At 42.5% G+C, this 16,851-nt stretch overlaps 3 long non-coding RNA genes across 3 annotated transcripts in view; 2 read left to right on the forward strand and 1 right to left on the reverse strand.

Moving 5' to 3' along the window:
- Positions 1-15,848, forward strand: part of LOC146507506 (uncharacterized) — a 138,279-nt gene extending 122,431 nt beyond the window's left edge. The window contains exon 2 of the long non-coding RNA XR_014877393.1: positions 15,666-15,848. This is a non-coding gene — a long non-coding RNA (uncharacterized LOC146507506). The remainder of the gene's footprint in view (positions 1-15,665) is intronic.
- LOC146507509 (uncharacterized) lies at positions 5,059-16,331 on the reverse strand. The gene is made up of 3 exons (XR_014877390.1): positions 16,185-16,331; positions 5,457-5,637; positions 5,059-5,358 (listed from the first exon to the last, which is right to left on the reverse strand). It is a non-coding gene; the product is annotated as an uncharacterized LOC146507509 (long non-coding RNA).
- On the forward strand, positions 14,069-15,323 carry LOC146507510 (uncharacterized). Its single transcript, XR_014877394.1, has 2 exons — positions 14,069-14,819; positions 15,071-15,323. It is a non-coding gene; the product is annotated as an uncharacterized LOC146507510 (long non-coding RNA).
- Positions 16,332-16,851: the final 520 nt, after the last annotated feature.

Genomic DNA, 16,851 nt, shown 5'->3' on the forward strand with positions numbered 1-16,851 from the left:
CAACCATTCTCTGACTTGTATCCCCATGTGATGTCTGTGTTGTGTGTGTAAGGTCGGGGGGCGGGTTCATTCCACTGCGGGGCAACCTACCTCTGCATGTGGCGAATAAAATTTGAACTTGAACTTGAACACATACAGCCCAGCCATAAAGTGAACCAAGTCATTTAGTTAAAGACAGCATGGGACCAAATGCATGTAACCAGCCTGCACTAACCTGGCATTTCTTCCTCCTGAATTAAATGAATGAATGGATGAAAGTTAAATGACTACAAACCTAAAGCCACTAGTTCCCACACTGGAGCTCCCCAAAACTGTGTGTTAACCGTATTTAGCTTGTATCAACAGTTGTAACAGGCTAAGCCACCTGAGACACTGCATTGAATGATTGTTCCTGTCTTAATGATTTCAGCTGACTGGTTTCAGCTCAGATATTCTGCTTTTTCTTTTCTGTAGATCAAACAGCTCGTGCTCTTTCTGCTTCCATTTTAATGGCAAGAAGAAGAAGAAGAATGCTTCAGCGAAGTGGCGTTCATGGTCTCAGTGAACAGTCATGGTCACACACTGCATGTGGTTTTAAAAGCAACATGTCTGTTCACTACAACGATCGAGATGTGTAATATTAGTGCAGCTATGGTTTGTTCTTGAACATCAGTTCTGTTTTCTACTTTGATCACTTAGACCAAAAAAGTGTTGTTTTCAGATTCTTTCTTTTAAATCTATAAAGCACCTGCTCATTTTTTATTACAATTAGTTTCACATAAATGTTAGTGTTTCCTTTATGATCTTTTAATGCTTACACTACACTGTACATGTCTACATTAGAGATATTTCTGTTACCTGTTTCTGTTGACTCAGAGTTGTGAAATGTTCTTTTATTTGATGCACAATATGAAGTTCATAATTTTCTTACAAATAAAACTCCAATGACGAACATGAACAGCTGTGCTTATTTCTGAGACATGAGTTTTTGAATGTGTTGATATTTAGACAGTGTGCATCTGTATGCTGAAACTGTAATGGTGAACCTGAGGTGATGGTCAACAGAAGGCAAATATATATCAATATAAAACAATATTGAAGTTATGTCTTTACCCTGTGCAGCGTGTGGATGCTGTGCACACAATCACCTTATTCACTGAGGTAAACGTGCGCCGCTAGCTCACGTGACTGACTGTCTCCATGGTTACATCGTATATTATTAGCTATGTAAACAGCTTCCAAAGATGCCGCCATAGCCCTCTGCAGCTGTAACACTTTCACGCTTTGCAAATCATTTCATGTTTTTGATAGTTATGAAGACAGAATATGTTTTTAAGGTCATGCTAGGCGGTTGCTATGGTGGTTGCTGTGGACTTGGGTGGACCGCGTCCGATTCCTGTTATTAGCTGTCCGCCATAGGGAGGCTGTGTTCCATTTACAAGTAGTGACAGTCTGCTGTAACTCGAACTCAAACCCCGCTTTGTTCTGTAATTATAGGCCTTTTATAGCCGTTCATGACACGCACACACACATAAACCACTTTGCCTCACCATGAGAATGCAACTTTACCTAACCTAACCTTTAAAGTATCTGATATAGGATAGAAAAATGAAGCAACCAGAGATTTAATGATGAAGACTCTGGGTTCTGTAGTTCACGTTTTACAGTCCTGAATGACTCTTTGCATATAATTTATTGAAGAGGACTTTAGAATGCACTTTACATTTAGAATGTTGCTGTTTAATTTTTTACATTGTTGCCGTGTTATGTCATGAATAAGGTTCAGCTGCTGGGGGTTTGATGGATCAGCTGGACAATACAGTCAAAGACAGACTTCATTCATCATATGCAAGAATCCTAGTTGGATTTTTGTTTTCACTCATGTTTTTGAACCAAATATTGAAAACAATTCTGACAGACTGGATACCTGGCCAGGTGTACATTACCTTGTACTCAAGCATCCCAGGACAGAGCCCTGCCCCACCATGAGCCTGGGTGGATATGTGGTTATAATATAAAAGGACCGATACTGAATATGAATATTTCATGAAAATTGAATTATAATACAAATTAGTAATAAGGGTTTCTCTGCGCCCTTATCTACCCCATACTCAAAGAGCTGCGGGCAGAGAGGGTGACAGGAGAGGATGGCACTGAAGAGAAGATGCTCGGTTTCTGGAGTCTCCTGGTCCTGTCAGTATTAGTAGGATGCATCTGCTGTGTCTTCTCGTGGATGCTCACCTACCTTGACTCGTTCCAGCCTGGTATGGATTTCCCAACACTGCGGACAGTGGCCCACATCCGAGACATTTAATATTGATTACATATGTCTGAATTGCTAACCCTAACCCTAGCTCAACAGACCACAATGCCCTGGACTGTCAGTATTATTACATGCTGTGAACATAAGTAGCTTTGATCACAGTTTATATTGTAAAAGAGAAGGATTATTGAAAAAAAGATCAACATTGTGATATTATTTCTTCCTAACTGACCAGAAACATGCTTGTCATACTCTCACAGCAAAAGATCAGACTCACTGTGCATGACGGCTCAGGCCAATGATGTCTGTTAGATTGTCAGTTGTTTAGTGCTTCTGTGCAGTTAGGGTCACCGTCTCTATTTCAGAATAATTAATATGCGGAAAACACTAAAAGTTGATTGTCTTCCAATATTCTAGCCTAATTTAAAAAATTAGACTTTGTAAGTACATATTGTTACAGTCCTAATATGATTCTTCATAACTCCTGCTTTGAAATACTGAACTTTAAAATTTACCTGATGAAAGATAATTTACAGTGGCACTCTGTCAGGATCATTCTGACTATAAGATCACTGTATTAATCTGAATCCTTCTGAAATGTGCTGTGAATGAATGCTGATGCAACTCACTGTGGGAAAGCTGTTAATAAAATGAATCTGTGACACATGCAACACATTCACAGAGGAAGAGGACACAAAGGGAGGACACGCAGAGGCTGTGTTGAAGTCAGAAATCCAAATCTTTAGTCAAAAACAGGAAGACAAGCAGTCCATCAAACAGTCTACAGGGTCAAACATTCAGAGAATTCAAACAACAGTAAAAAATAACTGGACACTGAAAAACTTAAAGCAATGTGTGATGCAATAAAAGGAAGCAGCGCAGTATATTCACTGAATTATCATCAATTACAAAAGAGAAAAAGAGAAAAGGAGAAAAACAATGATTTCTAAGAAAATAAACCTTGATGAAAACATACAGAATGTAAACTGTGTGAGTTTGGTGAACTTTGTTAGTAACAGACGAGGTAAAAACCCAAAACAGACAAAACACAGAAAGAGGCTCTCAGTATTCATTAATAAAGAAAGCATCTAAACATTCTGGTCGTGGATTTTTACAGTCTTAGTTCCGCTCGCTGTCATCATTATAATCATCATAATCAATGGCGAGGTCCTGAGGTGGGCGGGACTGTCTCTGGTGATGTCACCATGAAGGAACAGCATCTGGCACGTGTTGGTGAAACATCCCAGTACACTGGTGTAGTTTCCTCTCCAGCTTGAACATTAAGGGGAAGAAGAAGAAACAGTGTTAGGTCAGGTGACCACATGGTTTCTAAAGTAACTGACAGGAAGTAACCAGGCCGTTGGATGGCATGTGTTTAGAGTTACTGGAGGTAACTCTACTTACCAAAACCAGAAGCAAAACGGATGAAGGATCAGATGCTGAATGTTGCAGGAACATGCTCATGTGTGGTGATCATTCAATGCTGCTCCAGCAGGTTAGACAGTCCAAGACTGATATACTGCCCATCTGAGAGTTTGAAAACACACATGCAAAGATTTATTTTGTATTACAGTCAAAGTTGGATATTCATTTTTGTCCCACATATGTTTGTGTATTTGAAAGCACTAACATTTAAGGATGACTTGGATCGTCTCCTTTAAAGGGGAGACAAGTTTATCCACTGATCTACGTCACTTTACCTGGATGATGACTCCTCTCCCCCTCACTCAGAAACACTCCTAATATAACCAAGCAAATATATAATATTGAAGATTTACTCACAACATTACAAAAACATCAAAAACATCTCCCTTTGATTCCATATCTCCATTCCTGCTGAACATCGGGCAACAAATATCTCAATAAATCACAGTAAAATGTAAAGCACATATTTTCTCTGCTTTGTCTAACCTCTGCAGAGCCTCTGTCAAGAAAAACATATCTGTAAGCATAAAACAAATATACATTTCATAACACGTCACTGGACAAACCTCGGCCAGTTGATTTCTTCTGTGCAGTGCAGACAAGCATCGGTCAGCAAGTCAAGGTGGTGAGATGGACTGGTGTCCTTTGTGACTCTGCTGGTTCTTCTGAGGAAACACCACCGTCTCTTCACACCGTCACCATCTGTGAGCACAAACTGCCGCTCTGCTCTGCCAGCATGTAGGAAATCACATATCACACACACAGTTTGGATACTTTAGATCTAAACAGATCAAAGTAGCTCTTAGTTTCAACAATCAGTGAAACTGATAGACAGATAAACAATGATACCATACTGATTCTGTATGAATACAATATAGTATTTTCAATACAGGTGTCAAATTAATTTATTAAAACTAATACAGATATATGTATATATATATATTTTTTTGATAAATTAGTTTGCTAAATTATAAGAATATATTTGTATTTTTTTCATTTAACAATTGCAACTGAAAGAAATTAAATATTGAACAAAAATATATTGTCACATTCTGAGCATGCTCAGCATGCTGACAGACTTGAAGTTGCTACAGATTTTAAGAAGTGATAATTATAGGGAAGAAACTTCTGTTTTTCATCCGTTTAATCAAACGTTTGATGCCTCAGCTGTCTCAGTCCTATAGCGTCCTGCAACTACAACTAACCTGAGGCTTGGATTTGGCTGCAGGTGCCCCTGTAGATCCTTCTCAACATGTGGGTCCCATTTAATCACACTTCTTCCTGAGCTTTACTTCATCACAAGACCAAAGGTGGCATCACGTGTCACAGTCATATCATCATCCAGAAGAAACATTTGAAGAAACATCATGGAGAAGTGACATTTACGCGGCTCCTGGTTTTGTTTTCTGATCCTGCAAAAAGACTGAGGACAACAAAGCCCAGAGAACACGAGATACACAACATCCAACATTCAGACTCAACAGCCTCCATAAATGAAGAGCAGCAGGTTGGTCCAGTTATAGTAGATATAAACATACTTCACATTACTGGGTATGAATAATAATGAGGAGGTAAACTTTGAAGATGCAGAGCATGATGTCCCATCATCAGACTGCAAACAAACATCCACCAGGCTTCTTTGTTGGCAGAGGTGATGATTCTCATATCAGGGATCAGTAGAGTGTATTAACCTGTGGTATAAGCAGCAGTCACTGAAATATTACTGTTTCACATAAGAAATCTAGCACATAAAAGCCAGGGTGGGAGGGATCTCTGCAAACTGACTTACCTCTGCAAGTGTGAAGCTCAACAAAAATCTGACTCTCCAGTCACAGACAAACCAAAAACTCCAGCTGGGAGATAGAAAACGCTGTCTGGGTCTTGCTGGATGTTGCTGGTCAGAGTCCCACATTAGCAGAGTGCTTCTTGGTCCCACTGACCCATGTGGACAGTGACTGTGGAGAACTGTTCTGGAAAATGGAAAAGAGAATTAAAATAACAAAAAGCCAAACAGGATTTCCACAAAGCCTCTCTTGGAATCAGCAATAAAAAAAACACTGGTTCATATTACAATTAAATATGACCAGGTTCCTTAAATGTACGCAGTTCAGATCTGATTTAATTTAATTTCCTTCACACAGCACATTTGTCATGGCTGACAGGTAAACATAGAATTAATCTCAGGTAACATGACTCATAGTAGAGATTCAGTAAGAAAGATTGCAGGCTCTAATACTATTACAACACAATCCAAGGACACACCAACAGCTCAGATTTCTAGAACTATTTAAACAAATGTCTTCTGAATATTCAATTCGGGTTCACAGTTGGAGGGTGGGGTGTGTGTGTGTGTGTGTGTGTGGGGGGGGGGTGTCGTGGAATTTTTTAAATAAAGTCTGCAACACAGAAAGAGCTGTGATCAAGCTATTTATTACTGCGCCAACACACATCAAACATCACAGTTCAGTCATGTCAGCGCTGCCACAGAAGTCCTGCTTCTACTCCCTTATGCATTCCAAGGAAGAGGGAGGAAGCTACAAACTGATCCTACCACACTTCACGTGTCTCGCTATCAACGGATCAATGGTTACGCTGTTTTGTGCCCTTGGCCTTATCAGCACCTGTAAAGGGAGTTGTTTTCTCAAACTGCTGAAGTAAGTTCATCTAGTTTTAGAAACTTTCACTGAACAGTCTATAACAGTGTCACAACTAAGCATATGCATAAGCACTTAAATACTTTAAATGAGAATAACAGAAAATTTCTATTACAGAGGCTGGAGCCTGTCCCAGTAGTCATAGGTAGAGCACACCTGGACAGGTCACCAGCCTGTCAGAGGACTAACAGAGAGAGACATCAGAGTAACAAATCTATTTAAAATGAATGTAAGTTTGCTGCAGCTGTATGTATGAACATGTGTTTCTGTGCTCACAGTCCACCTCTCAGGAATCTGCAGTTCATTTTAAGTCTACTTTAAACAGACCTCACAAAAGGCTGATGTGGCTGGATCAGTAGTCTGATTTAAGTACGATACCTTTGGCCAGGGATTAATCTGGTACATCGCTTCACTGCAGTCTTACATATTTTCCCCACACTTGAATTAAAAAAATATTGATATATACAAATAACAGCTTCAGCTGATGCAGCCTGACTCAATCCTAAATGTTCAGCACACAGAGAGACACAGAGGTGCCGTTTAAAGTTTAGTGTTAACCTGAGTCACTGATCATTTACAGGATTACAGAGTCTGGCAGTCTTTGCATGATGTCGATGTAACGGGTGTATTAGAAAATAATTTATATTTCACCAAAGATCCATCCTGCAGTGTTATCTTGCTTTGTCAGTATTGGTTATGTATATGTGTTTATTTATATATGTTTATTTTCTGTATTTATATTTTGGGAGATTTTATTTTGTTTGTGTGACCTTTGACTTCCCGCGAAGTCACTTCCTGTAGCTGCGCGCTATTTTCCTCAGTCGCCTAGAGGCCCCGCTGAGGAGAGGTGAGCATATGCTAGTGTTCTCAGTTACAGAGCGAATAAACCCAGTTAAAGTAACTAAAAGTAATTCAAACACTGCTCGTTCCCTTTGTGCATTTTGTCTCACAGTTCTGTTTGATGTTTTAGTGTAAATTAGTTTTTCTGTCAAGTACAGCACTTTATTGTAACATGCTAGTTAGCCAATCTCAGATGAGAGCATAGGAGCATGCACGTGGCTTCACATGTGGTCCGCTATCCTTCTCTCTCCCTTGAAGGTGTTCATGCAGAAGTCCAGTAGTGAAGTGAAGTCGCTGTACTGTTTTGTTTTTATTTTAAACAGGTATGTGAGCTCCCTCTTTTATTTTTGTGTCATGTGAATTGGTTATATCTTTTGTCTGTGATTCATGTTCACTGTTTCAACTTGCTGTTAGATGCATGTAACTAAAAAAATATGTAAAATTGCCACTGGTAAATGAAGTCTCCCTAAAGTATAATTTTGTTGATGAGGTAATTGTCACTATATGTTCACGATGCAGTGCATTTTCGTTTGTTATATATGATTATAAATACATTTTAGCAGTATTGTTTGTTAATTGGATTTATTGTGATGTTGCACCTCGGTCGCCTAGAGGCCCCGCTGAGGAGAGGTGTTCATGCAGAAGTGCAGTAGTGAAGTGAAGTCGCTGTACTGTTTTGTTTTTATTTTAAACAGTTCTGGGAGAATAAATCCATCCAGCTGGCAAAGTGAGAGCTGACTCCTCTGGTCATTCGCACAACACAACGCAGAGAATTAACAGCAATAAGAGTTTTAGGCCAGACCGGCTACAGTGGTGCCGTGACCCGGATCCACACCACTTCAGACTTGCTCATCGTGGTTCGTGGAGACGCGATCAACATCAGTTTGGCCACCAGAGGTTGCTGTAATGGACAATGTAATGTAAGCTTTGAACACAAATCCCAAGCATTCTAGGAAACACTTGCACCCTTTTTTTTGGACTGTTGTTTACAAGGTAAATTTAATTGTGCTGTTTGCATTGTACATATGTTAGAGCAATGGATGATGAAAAATCTTCAAGTGACGGGTTCAGCTTTGCCATGGGAAGAGGGAGGGTAATTGAGGGGTTGCCTAGTACACCAGTTCGTAGTGCAGGCTCCCCAGCTTTCTGTTCCACTCGCATACTTGGTTGCACATCTTCCAGTAGTGGTAAAGGTAAATCATTCTCAGACCCGTCAGCCACAGCAGACCCAGCATTAAATGACCTGATAACACACATAGCTCAACAGGTGGGGCAGACCATTAGGGATCAGTTGAAAAAGGAATGTGGGGAAAGGGATGACGGGGCCGCACAAGCTCAGAGCAGTGTAAGCCAGCCACCCAGTGAGCCCACTTACCTTAACCTGACTGGGGCAAAGCTAGTCCTGCAGTCAGATGTGAGAGAGCCTCCAGTCTTCAGAGGAGATGGGTCGGATAAACATACAGTCTGTGAGTGGGAGGAGCTGATGAGAATGTATGTCAAGAAGCGAGCAACACCCCTTCAGGAACAGTACCAAGAAATAATGTTCAAGTTGATGGGCAAAGCTAAGGACATTGTAAGAATAACTCTGAGAAGCACCCCATCGTTAAAACCTTGTGAGAATCCAAATGTTATATATGACATACTGAGGCAACATTTCAGTGACATGACATATTCGTGTATGCCTATGGCCGATTTCTACAGCACAGTTCCAGTGCCAGGAGAAACTCCTGTAGAATATTGGGTCAGACTGAATAAGGCAGTTGATACAGCAGAGGAAAGCCTGAAGAGGCTCTGACGACACATAGAGGATCCCTGCCAGGAGGCAGCCATGATGTTTGTGAAGTACTGCCCTGATCCCACCCTTGCTGCTGTTTTCAAGTTCAAGGCACCAGATAAGTGGACAGCCAGTGAGATTCAGGAGCATGTGAATCGGTACCAGCTTGAGATGAAAGAGCGTATGCTCCCCAGGTCTAAGTGTCTCACACCAGTTAAAGCTAACATCCAGACCCCTGCAGCTGAAGGTCTAGCGACATCAATGCACCCGGGAGAAACACAGGTGCAGGTGGGATCAAATGAGACAGTAAAGGCCCCTTGTAACGACAGTTGCCTGAAATTACTAATCAGCCTTTTTGACCATGCTTTGTCGCAGAATAACCAGGTTGCAGACAAGCAGCTTCCTCCAGGTCAGGCCCGACCCAGATGTTGTAGAGTATGCCAGTCCCCTGAACATTCTACCCTTGCGCATTGTAGGCAGAAACACCTATGCCTTGCATGCTTTGAGCCAAACCATATTAAGAGAAACTGCCCTTGTCGCTCACCTATTCAAAGGCACCCTGCCTCCCAACCTCATGACACCCAGCCTTTAAACTAGCTGGCCCGCATTTGGTGAGGGGATGTGTGGGCACAGATGTTGAAACCCTCGGCAGTGATGATGTTGAAAAGCATTACATTAAAGCATGTGCAGCTGCACCAGATGGTGTTAAGGTGGTAGTACAAAACACACAGAGAGTTGGCCCGTTTGACAAACTGTTTTACACTCCTGTCAGCATTAATAACAGACACCACGTGCAGGGTATGCTTGACTCTGGTTCCATGGCGTGCACACTCAGTGAGCAAGCAGAACAGAGTATGCTGAGTGAGAATATACTGCCAGAACCCACTCCCCTGCCTCAAGAAATAGTGCTAGTAGGCTGTGGTGGCACACTTACCAAGCCCAAATGCATGTATGAAGTTGAAATGAAACTGTATGGAGAGACCTGTATTGTTCCCATCCTTGTAGTGCCAGGTCAACGTGATGATATAATCATTGGCACAAATGTCATCCGGTTTCTCATGCATCAGTTGAAAATAACCAATGACTATTGGCGCCTCCTGTCAGATGGCGGTTGTCCCCCAGAGTGTGAGCAGTTTCTTGACCTCATGGCTAATTCGTCCCGATGGAGAGGTGAAGAACTCCCAGACAAGATCGGCACAGTCAAGCTTCAACAGTCAGTCACCTTGTTAGCAAGACAAGAGCATCTAGTCTGGGGCAAGCTGCCGAGTAATGTTTCTATGTCACCAGGGAGCACAGTGATTGTTGAAGCCACTTCATCAAAGTCCATGCCACGTAACATCATGGTTGGCCGCATCATAACGCCATTGTGGGGTGATAGGTGGGTTCCCATGAAGGTCACTAACCTGTTGGATAAACCAGTCACCCTGAAAAGAAACAGTAAGTTGGCTGATGTGTCCCCTTGTGTTGCTGTTGAGGATTTTGAAGTTTTCCAGGGCACCTGTCGACCCCAGAAATCTGTGCAGGAGGAAGAGAAGGATGATGCACACCTCACTGATCTTAAACAGAGACTAAAACACGTTGGGCTCAGTGAAATTGATATTGACTTGTGCCATGTTGGTCAAGGGGGGAAGGAGAAATTGGTTAAAATGCTTGAGAAGTACAATGACATTTTCTCCAAGCATACACATGACTGTGGCAAGGCCGAAGGCTTTTTACACCGCATCAGGCTCACTGATGAGAGGCCATTCCACCTTCCTTACCGCCGAGTCCCTCCAGCACATTACCAAAAGCTGCCACAAGTTTTGTCTGAAATGGAGGAACAGGAAATCATCAGAAGGTCCGTGAGCGAGTATGCCTCTCCACTGGTGTTAGTGTGGAAAAAGGATGGTAGTTTAAGAATCTGCACTGACTTCAGATGGCTGAATGCAAGGACCCTCAAAGATGCACACCCACTGCCACACCAGTCTGACTGCCTTGCTGCATTGGGTGGAAATACCTACTTCAGCACCATGGATCTGACCTCGGGATTTTATAACATCCCTATGGCAGAGGAAGACAAGAAATACACAGCATTTACAACCCCAATGGGATTGTTTGAGTACAACAGAATGCCCCAAGGACTCTGTAACAGCCCCGCCTCATTCATGCGAATGATGCTCAGTATTTTTGGGGATCTGAACTTCAGTAGTCTGCTGTGCTATCTCGACGATCTGCTTGTATTTGCTCGGACAGAAGAGGAGGCCTTGGAGCGGCTAGAGACTGTGTTTCAGCGCTTGCGCATCCATAACCTCAAACTAAGTCCTAAGAAATGCCACTTAATGAGGTCATCAGTCAAGTTTTTAGGCCACATTATAGATGGCAATGGAGTGGCTGTGGACCCAGCAAAGGTTGAGGTCATAGCAAAGATGACAAAGGCTGAATTGATGGAGGATGATGGCTGCACCCAGTCAGTTAAGAGGATTAAGTCATTCCTGGGGATGATATTCTACTATCAGCATTTCATCCCTAGCTGCTCCTCTATGGCCAAGCCTTTGTTTGCCCTCACTGCTGGACAAAAGAGGAGAGGGAGAGTTAAAACAGGCACCAATGCTGGTGTATACAGAAAGCTGAAGCCCTCTGACTGGACAGATGAATGTGACGCAGCTCTGTCTAATCTGAAAGAGAAGCTGTTGAATTGTGTAGTCCTTACACATCCAGACTTTTCTTTGCCTTTGATATTGTCCATTGATGCTTCATTAGATGGGCTCGGTGCTGTATTGTCACAAATACCAGCTGGACAGCAGAAAGCTCGTCCAATTGCTTTTGCAAGTAAGACCCTGAGCAATTCACAGAAAAAGTACCCAGCCCACAGGCTAGAGTTTTTGGCATTGAAATGGAGTGTGTGTGAGAAGTTCAGTCACTGGCTAAGAGGTCATCCCTTTACAGTGTGGACAGATAACAACCCTCTCACCTACATCATGACAAAACCAAAGCTTGATGCTTGTGAGCAGCGCTGGGTGTCCAAGCTTGCTCCTTACACATTTGATCTGAAGCACATACCTGGTACCAAGAACGTTGTAGCTGATGCTCTCAGCAGAGACCCCTTTGCAACAACAGTCAGCCATAGGCTGATCACAGAGCAGTACAGTCACCTCCTTGCTGAATCTGAGAGTGTCAGTTCTGAGGGAATACAAAATGCATTCCGGTTGAAGGTCCAAGGTCAACGCGTGGACACACCACCTTTCCGCACCACAGGACTGCAGCCGCCCTCGTCTCAGCCTGGGTGTGATGCTATGGATGTTAAGGCAATCCTGGATTTTCACAGTGAGTGGGATCTGGCTGCTGAAACAAGGGCTGTGGAACTGTTCCAGTCAGTTCAGGACCCAGTGTTGCCAGGACAGGAGTCATTTCCTGTGTCCACACTAGAGGAACTCCAGCATAGCCAGGAACTTGATCCCAGTATTTCAAAGATCTTACCATTTGTCACAAGGAGAAGGCGACCTTCCCGGCGTGAAAGGGCAGGATTTGATGCGAAAGCCATGGTGTTATTTAAACAGTGGGAAAGGCTTAGGATCCAAAATGGAGTTCTCTATCGGATCACAAAAGACCCCCTGAGTAAACAAAGGAGACATCAGTTTGTTTTGCCTGACAGTTTCAGAGCAAAGGCATTGAATGGTGTCCATGATATTGCAGGACATCAGGGGCAAGCGAAGACTTTATATCTGGCAAGACAACGGTTCTTTTGGCCGAAGATGGAGTCTGACATAAAAGAGTATGTCAAATGTTGTCAAAGATGCATCCTGGCCAAAACACCAGAACCCTCTGCTCGAGCCCCACTTGAGAGCATCAGAACCTCCGCCCCTATGGAGCTGGTGTGTTTGGATTTTTGGAGTGCGGAGGATAGTAAGCAATGCTCAGTAGATGTTCTTGTCCTTACGGATCATTTCACTAAGCTAGCCCATGCCTTCCCTTGCACAAACCAGACTGCAAAACAGGTGGCTAAGAAACTATGGGACCATGTTTTCTGTGTGTATGGGTTTCCTGAGCGGATTCACTCCGATCAGGGGGCAAATTTTGAAAGTGAGCTCTTGGCAGAACTGCTCAAGTTCTCGGGGGTCTCCAAATCCCATACTACGGCATACCATCCCATGGGAAATGGAGGGACTGAGAGGTTTAATAGGACACTTGGCAACATGCTTAGGTCCTTGCCCCTCAGAGAAAAGAACAAGTGGCCTTAACAAATACAGTCTGACATTTGCATATAATGCAACTGTACATGAGACCACGGGTTTTGCCCCATTTCAGCTCATGTTTGGCCGCATCCCGAGGCTCCCCATTGATGTGATGTTTAAACAGGTGCTCTGTGATCCTGTAGTTGTGGATCAAAAAAGTTATGTGAAAACACTCATGTCACATCTTCATGAGGCAGCTAAGATTGCCCAGACTCATGCCATCAAGGAACAAGACAAACAGGCAAAAGGATATAACAGAAAAGTAAAGGGCACTCATCTGAACATAGGAGACAGAGTACTCATTGCAAATAAGGGTGAAAGAGGAAAGAAGAAACTTGCTGACAAGTGGGATGCAACAGTGTACACAGTCAGAGACAGAAATCTGCAGACTCACACATACAAGTTGGAAGATGACAGAGGCAACATAAAGGTGGTACATCGCAACCTGGTTTTAAATATCAGCTTCCTGCCAGTAGTGGCCGCTGAACTGTGTGACACTGGATCAGAGGGAGGGTCATGTGCGTCAGACCAGTTAGATTCCTTGGATGAGGAGACTGCAGAGGTCAGGACCAGTGCTTGGATCAACTCAGATGATGATGAGAGTCAGGAGACCCTGAGCGAGGGACTCTCAGGATTGGGCGAGACAAGTCAACAAGCTCCAGAGGTGGTTGCAGGGGATTCAACCCAGTGTTCCCTGGTAGGAGAGGACTGCCCAGACAGAGACACAGACTTGGACAGTTTGGTAGCAGAACCTGACTTAGACTCCCCGTCTGTGTTAGATACATTTTCAGAAACTGCACTCACTCACTCGCATCCATCATACACAGATTGTGATGCACACAGCAAGCCCCTACCAGTAGCCCCAGTGAATGTCGCCGGCGCGCAGATGCCTCCAACGGATGTGTGTCATGATGTGGGTCCACAAGGACAGCCACGGGCAGGCACGGACAATGTTGTCATGACACGAGCCGGCCGAGTCAGTAAAAGAGTTAATCGACTCATTGAGTCCATGGTTCAGAAGCCTTTTGGCTTTAAGCGTTTGACAAATTCAGTTAGCAGAAGGTCTCAGTCTCTTCTTACGCTGTTTTAAGTAAACCCAGGTGTTTAGAGATCTTTCTGTATTTTGATTCTAGGGGACAGTATCATTATGGCACAATTAAATACATAGTGTGTTTTTAAGGTATTGATGTGTGTGGATGGCCGGGAATGTGTGTGTGGTGTAAATGGCATCACACTGATCTAAGAAAGGCTGAGGCCTGATCACCTTCATGCTCTTTCTGAACCTATCTGGTAGGTGGCTTATACAGCTGAGACTAGAGCTTATAGCTCGGAGGTTTAAACCCGTGCCCAGGAGCCATAAATTCTGTAGATTTGTCCCTGTGTTCCGATTAGATTGTTCACCTGACTGTTCTGGATTTTGGTGAAATCTAGGAGGGGTGGATGTAACGGGTGTATTAGAAAATAATTTATATTTCGCCAAAGATCCATCCTGCAGTGTTATCTTGCTTTGTCAGTATTGGTTATGTATATGTGTTTATTTATATATGTTTATTTTCTGTATTTATATTTTGGGAGCTTTTATTTTGTTTGTGTGACCTTTGACTTCCCGCGAAGTCACTTCCTGTAGCTGCGCGCTATTTTCCTCAGTCGCCTAGAGGCCCCGCTGAGGAGAGGTGAGCGTACGCTAGTGTTCTCAGTTACAGAGCGAATAAACCCAGTTAAAGTAACTAAAAGTAATTCAAACACTGCTCGTTCCCTTTGTGCATTTTGTCTCACAGTTCTGTTTGATGTTTTAGTGTAAATTAGTTTTTCTGTCGAGTACAGCACTTTATTGTAACATGCTAGTTAGCCAATCTCAGATGAGAGCATAGGAGCATGCACGTGGCTTCACATGTGGTCCGCTATCCTTCTCTCTCCCTTGAAGGTGTTCATGCAGAAGTCCAGTAGTGAAGTGAAGTCGCTGTACTGTTTTGTTTTTATTTTAAACAGGTATGTGAGCTCCCTCTTTTATTTTTGTGTCATGTGAATTGGTTATATCTTTTGTCTGTGATTCATGTTCACTGTTTCAACTTGCTGTTAGATGCATGTAACTAAAAAAATATGTAAAATTGCCACTGGTAAATGAAGTCTCCCTAAAGTATAATTTTGTTGATGAGGTAATTGTCACTATATGTTCACGATGCAGTGCATTTTCGTTTGTTATATATGATTATAAATACATTTTAGCAGTATTGTTTGTTAATTGGATTTATTGTGATGTTGCACCTCGGTCGCCTAGAGGCCCCGCTGAGGAGAGGTGTTCATGCAGAAGTGCAGTAGTGAAGTGAAGTCGCTGTACTGTTTTGTTTTTATTTTAAACAGTTCTGGGAGAATAAATCCATCCAGCTGGCAAAGTGAGAGCTGACTCCTCTGGTCATTCGCACAACACAACGCAGAGAATTAACAGCAATAAGAGTTTTAGGCCAGACCGGCTACATCCACGTTACTGTAAGTTTCTAGCTGACTCTCAGGTGTGACAGGTGTGCCAGCAGGAAAGAGTAATAATAACCTGCATCCTGAGGTTTGTCATGCAGGATTAAAGGAGCCAGGCTTTGTTCACACAGCTAGGATTGTATTTTACACTGACCCTGGGTCAGTATAAGTATCATACAGTTTAAACGAAGCACTGAAACTTGCACATATTTATTACAGATGCACTGAAGCTAATCGAGATATTTGCTGTCAGTCTGTGGCTGTGATTAAACACTTTTCTGGAAACTTTATTAAGTAGTAACTTCATCAGTCATGATAGAAGCTAATATTTCTGTGCTAACATCGTTTAAACAGTAACAGCTTTACTCTAATATAAGCTAACGTTTACACCGTAACTTTAAGCTAGCACCATAAAGACGGTAAAACACGTAATAATATCTACAAATGCATCTTAAAGCTGTTATATTAGCACTCGGTGTATTACTAACATAACCACATTAACATTATTGACACTCGCTGACTTTTAATAGTCATTCTATAAATGCTGTCCGTTTAAATGGTCTTACCTGTAAACACTGCTGTATCCACCGGATTCCAGCCAGAGTGGATTCTGGAGTCTTCCCACTGCTAGTGATCCTCCATCTGGATGGATGATAACAACCTTCTGAACAATCTAGCAGGAGATCGCTGTTAGGGGTTCAATATTGAGGAGGAGAGTAACAACAACCATGGTCCGGAAGAGCTTGGTCAAACAATTGATTTTAATGAAATACACGCGTGGGGGGACCAGCGCCGTACGCAGACAGCGCTAAGAATATAAATGAATAAAAGATAACAATGAATCACCTGGAATAAAAGGTTAATATGATAACAATATGCATAAACATTTTAAGGCCATCTTAAAGCTATCTGTTACATTGTTAAGGCAATGATTATACTGCAGATTATATTGTACTGATTAAATACTTTTGTTCAGTCCCACATGGCCCATATCTATGGGACTAATTTGTGCTAATAACGCCCATTGTATGGACTGATAACAGCTGAAGCGGGTGAATAAAGTCACCCAGTCTCTAGCTGTGCCATTACCCGGCATACACCACTCCCTCCATAAATGCAATAAACCATACAAAAGTATCGTTCTACCTGTTTTTCAGGTAGTTGTTTACATTATATAATTTATTGTGCTCTGTATACGTCTCTACAATGTGATTTCGGAAATATATAAATATA

The sequence above is a fragment of the Neolamprologus multifasciatus genome, chromosome 12 (assembly GCF_963576455.1).
Source record: "Neolamprologus multifasciatus chromosome 12, fNeoMul1.2, whole genome shotgun sequence".
Taxonomy (NCBI): domain Eukaryota; kingdom Metazoa; phylum Chordata; class Actinopteri; order Cichliformes; family Cichlidae; genus Neolamprologus; species Neolamprologus multifasciatus.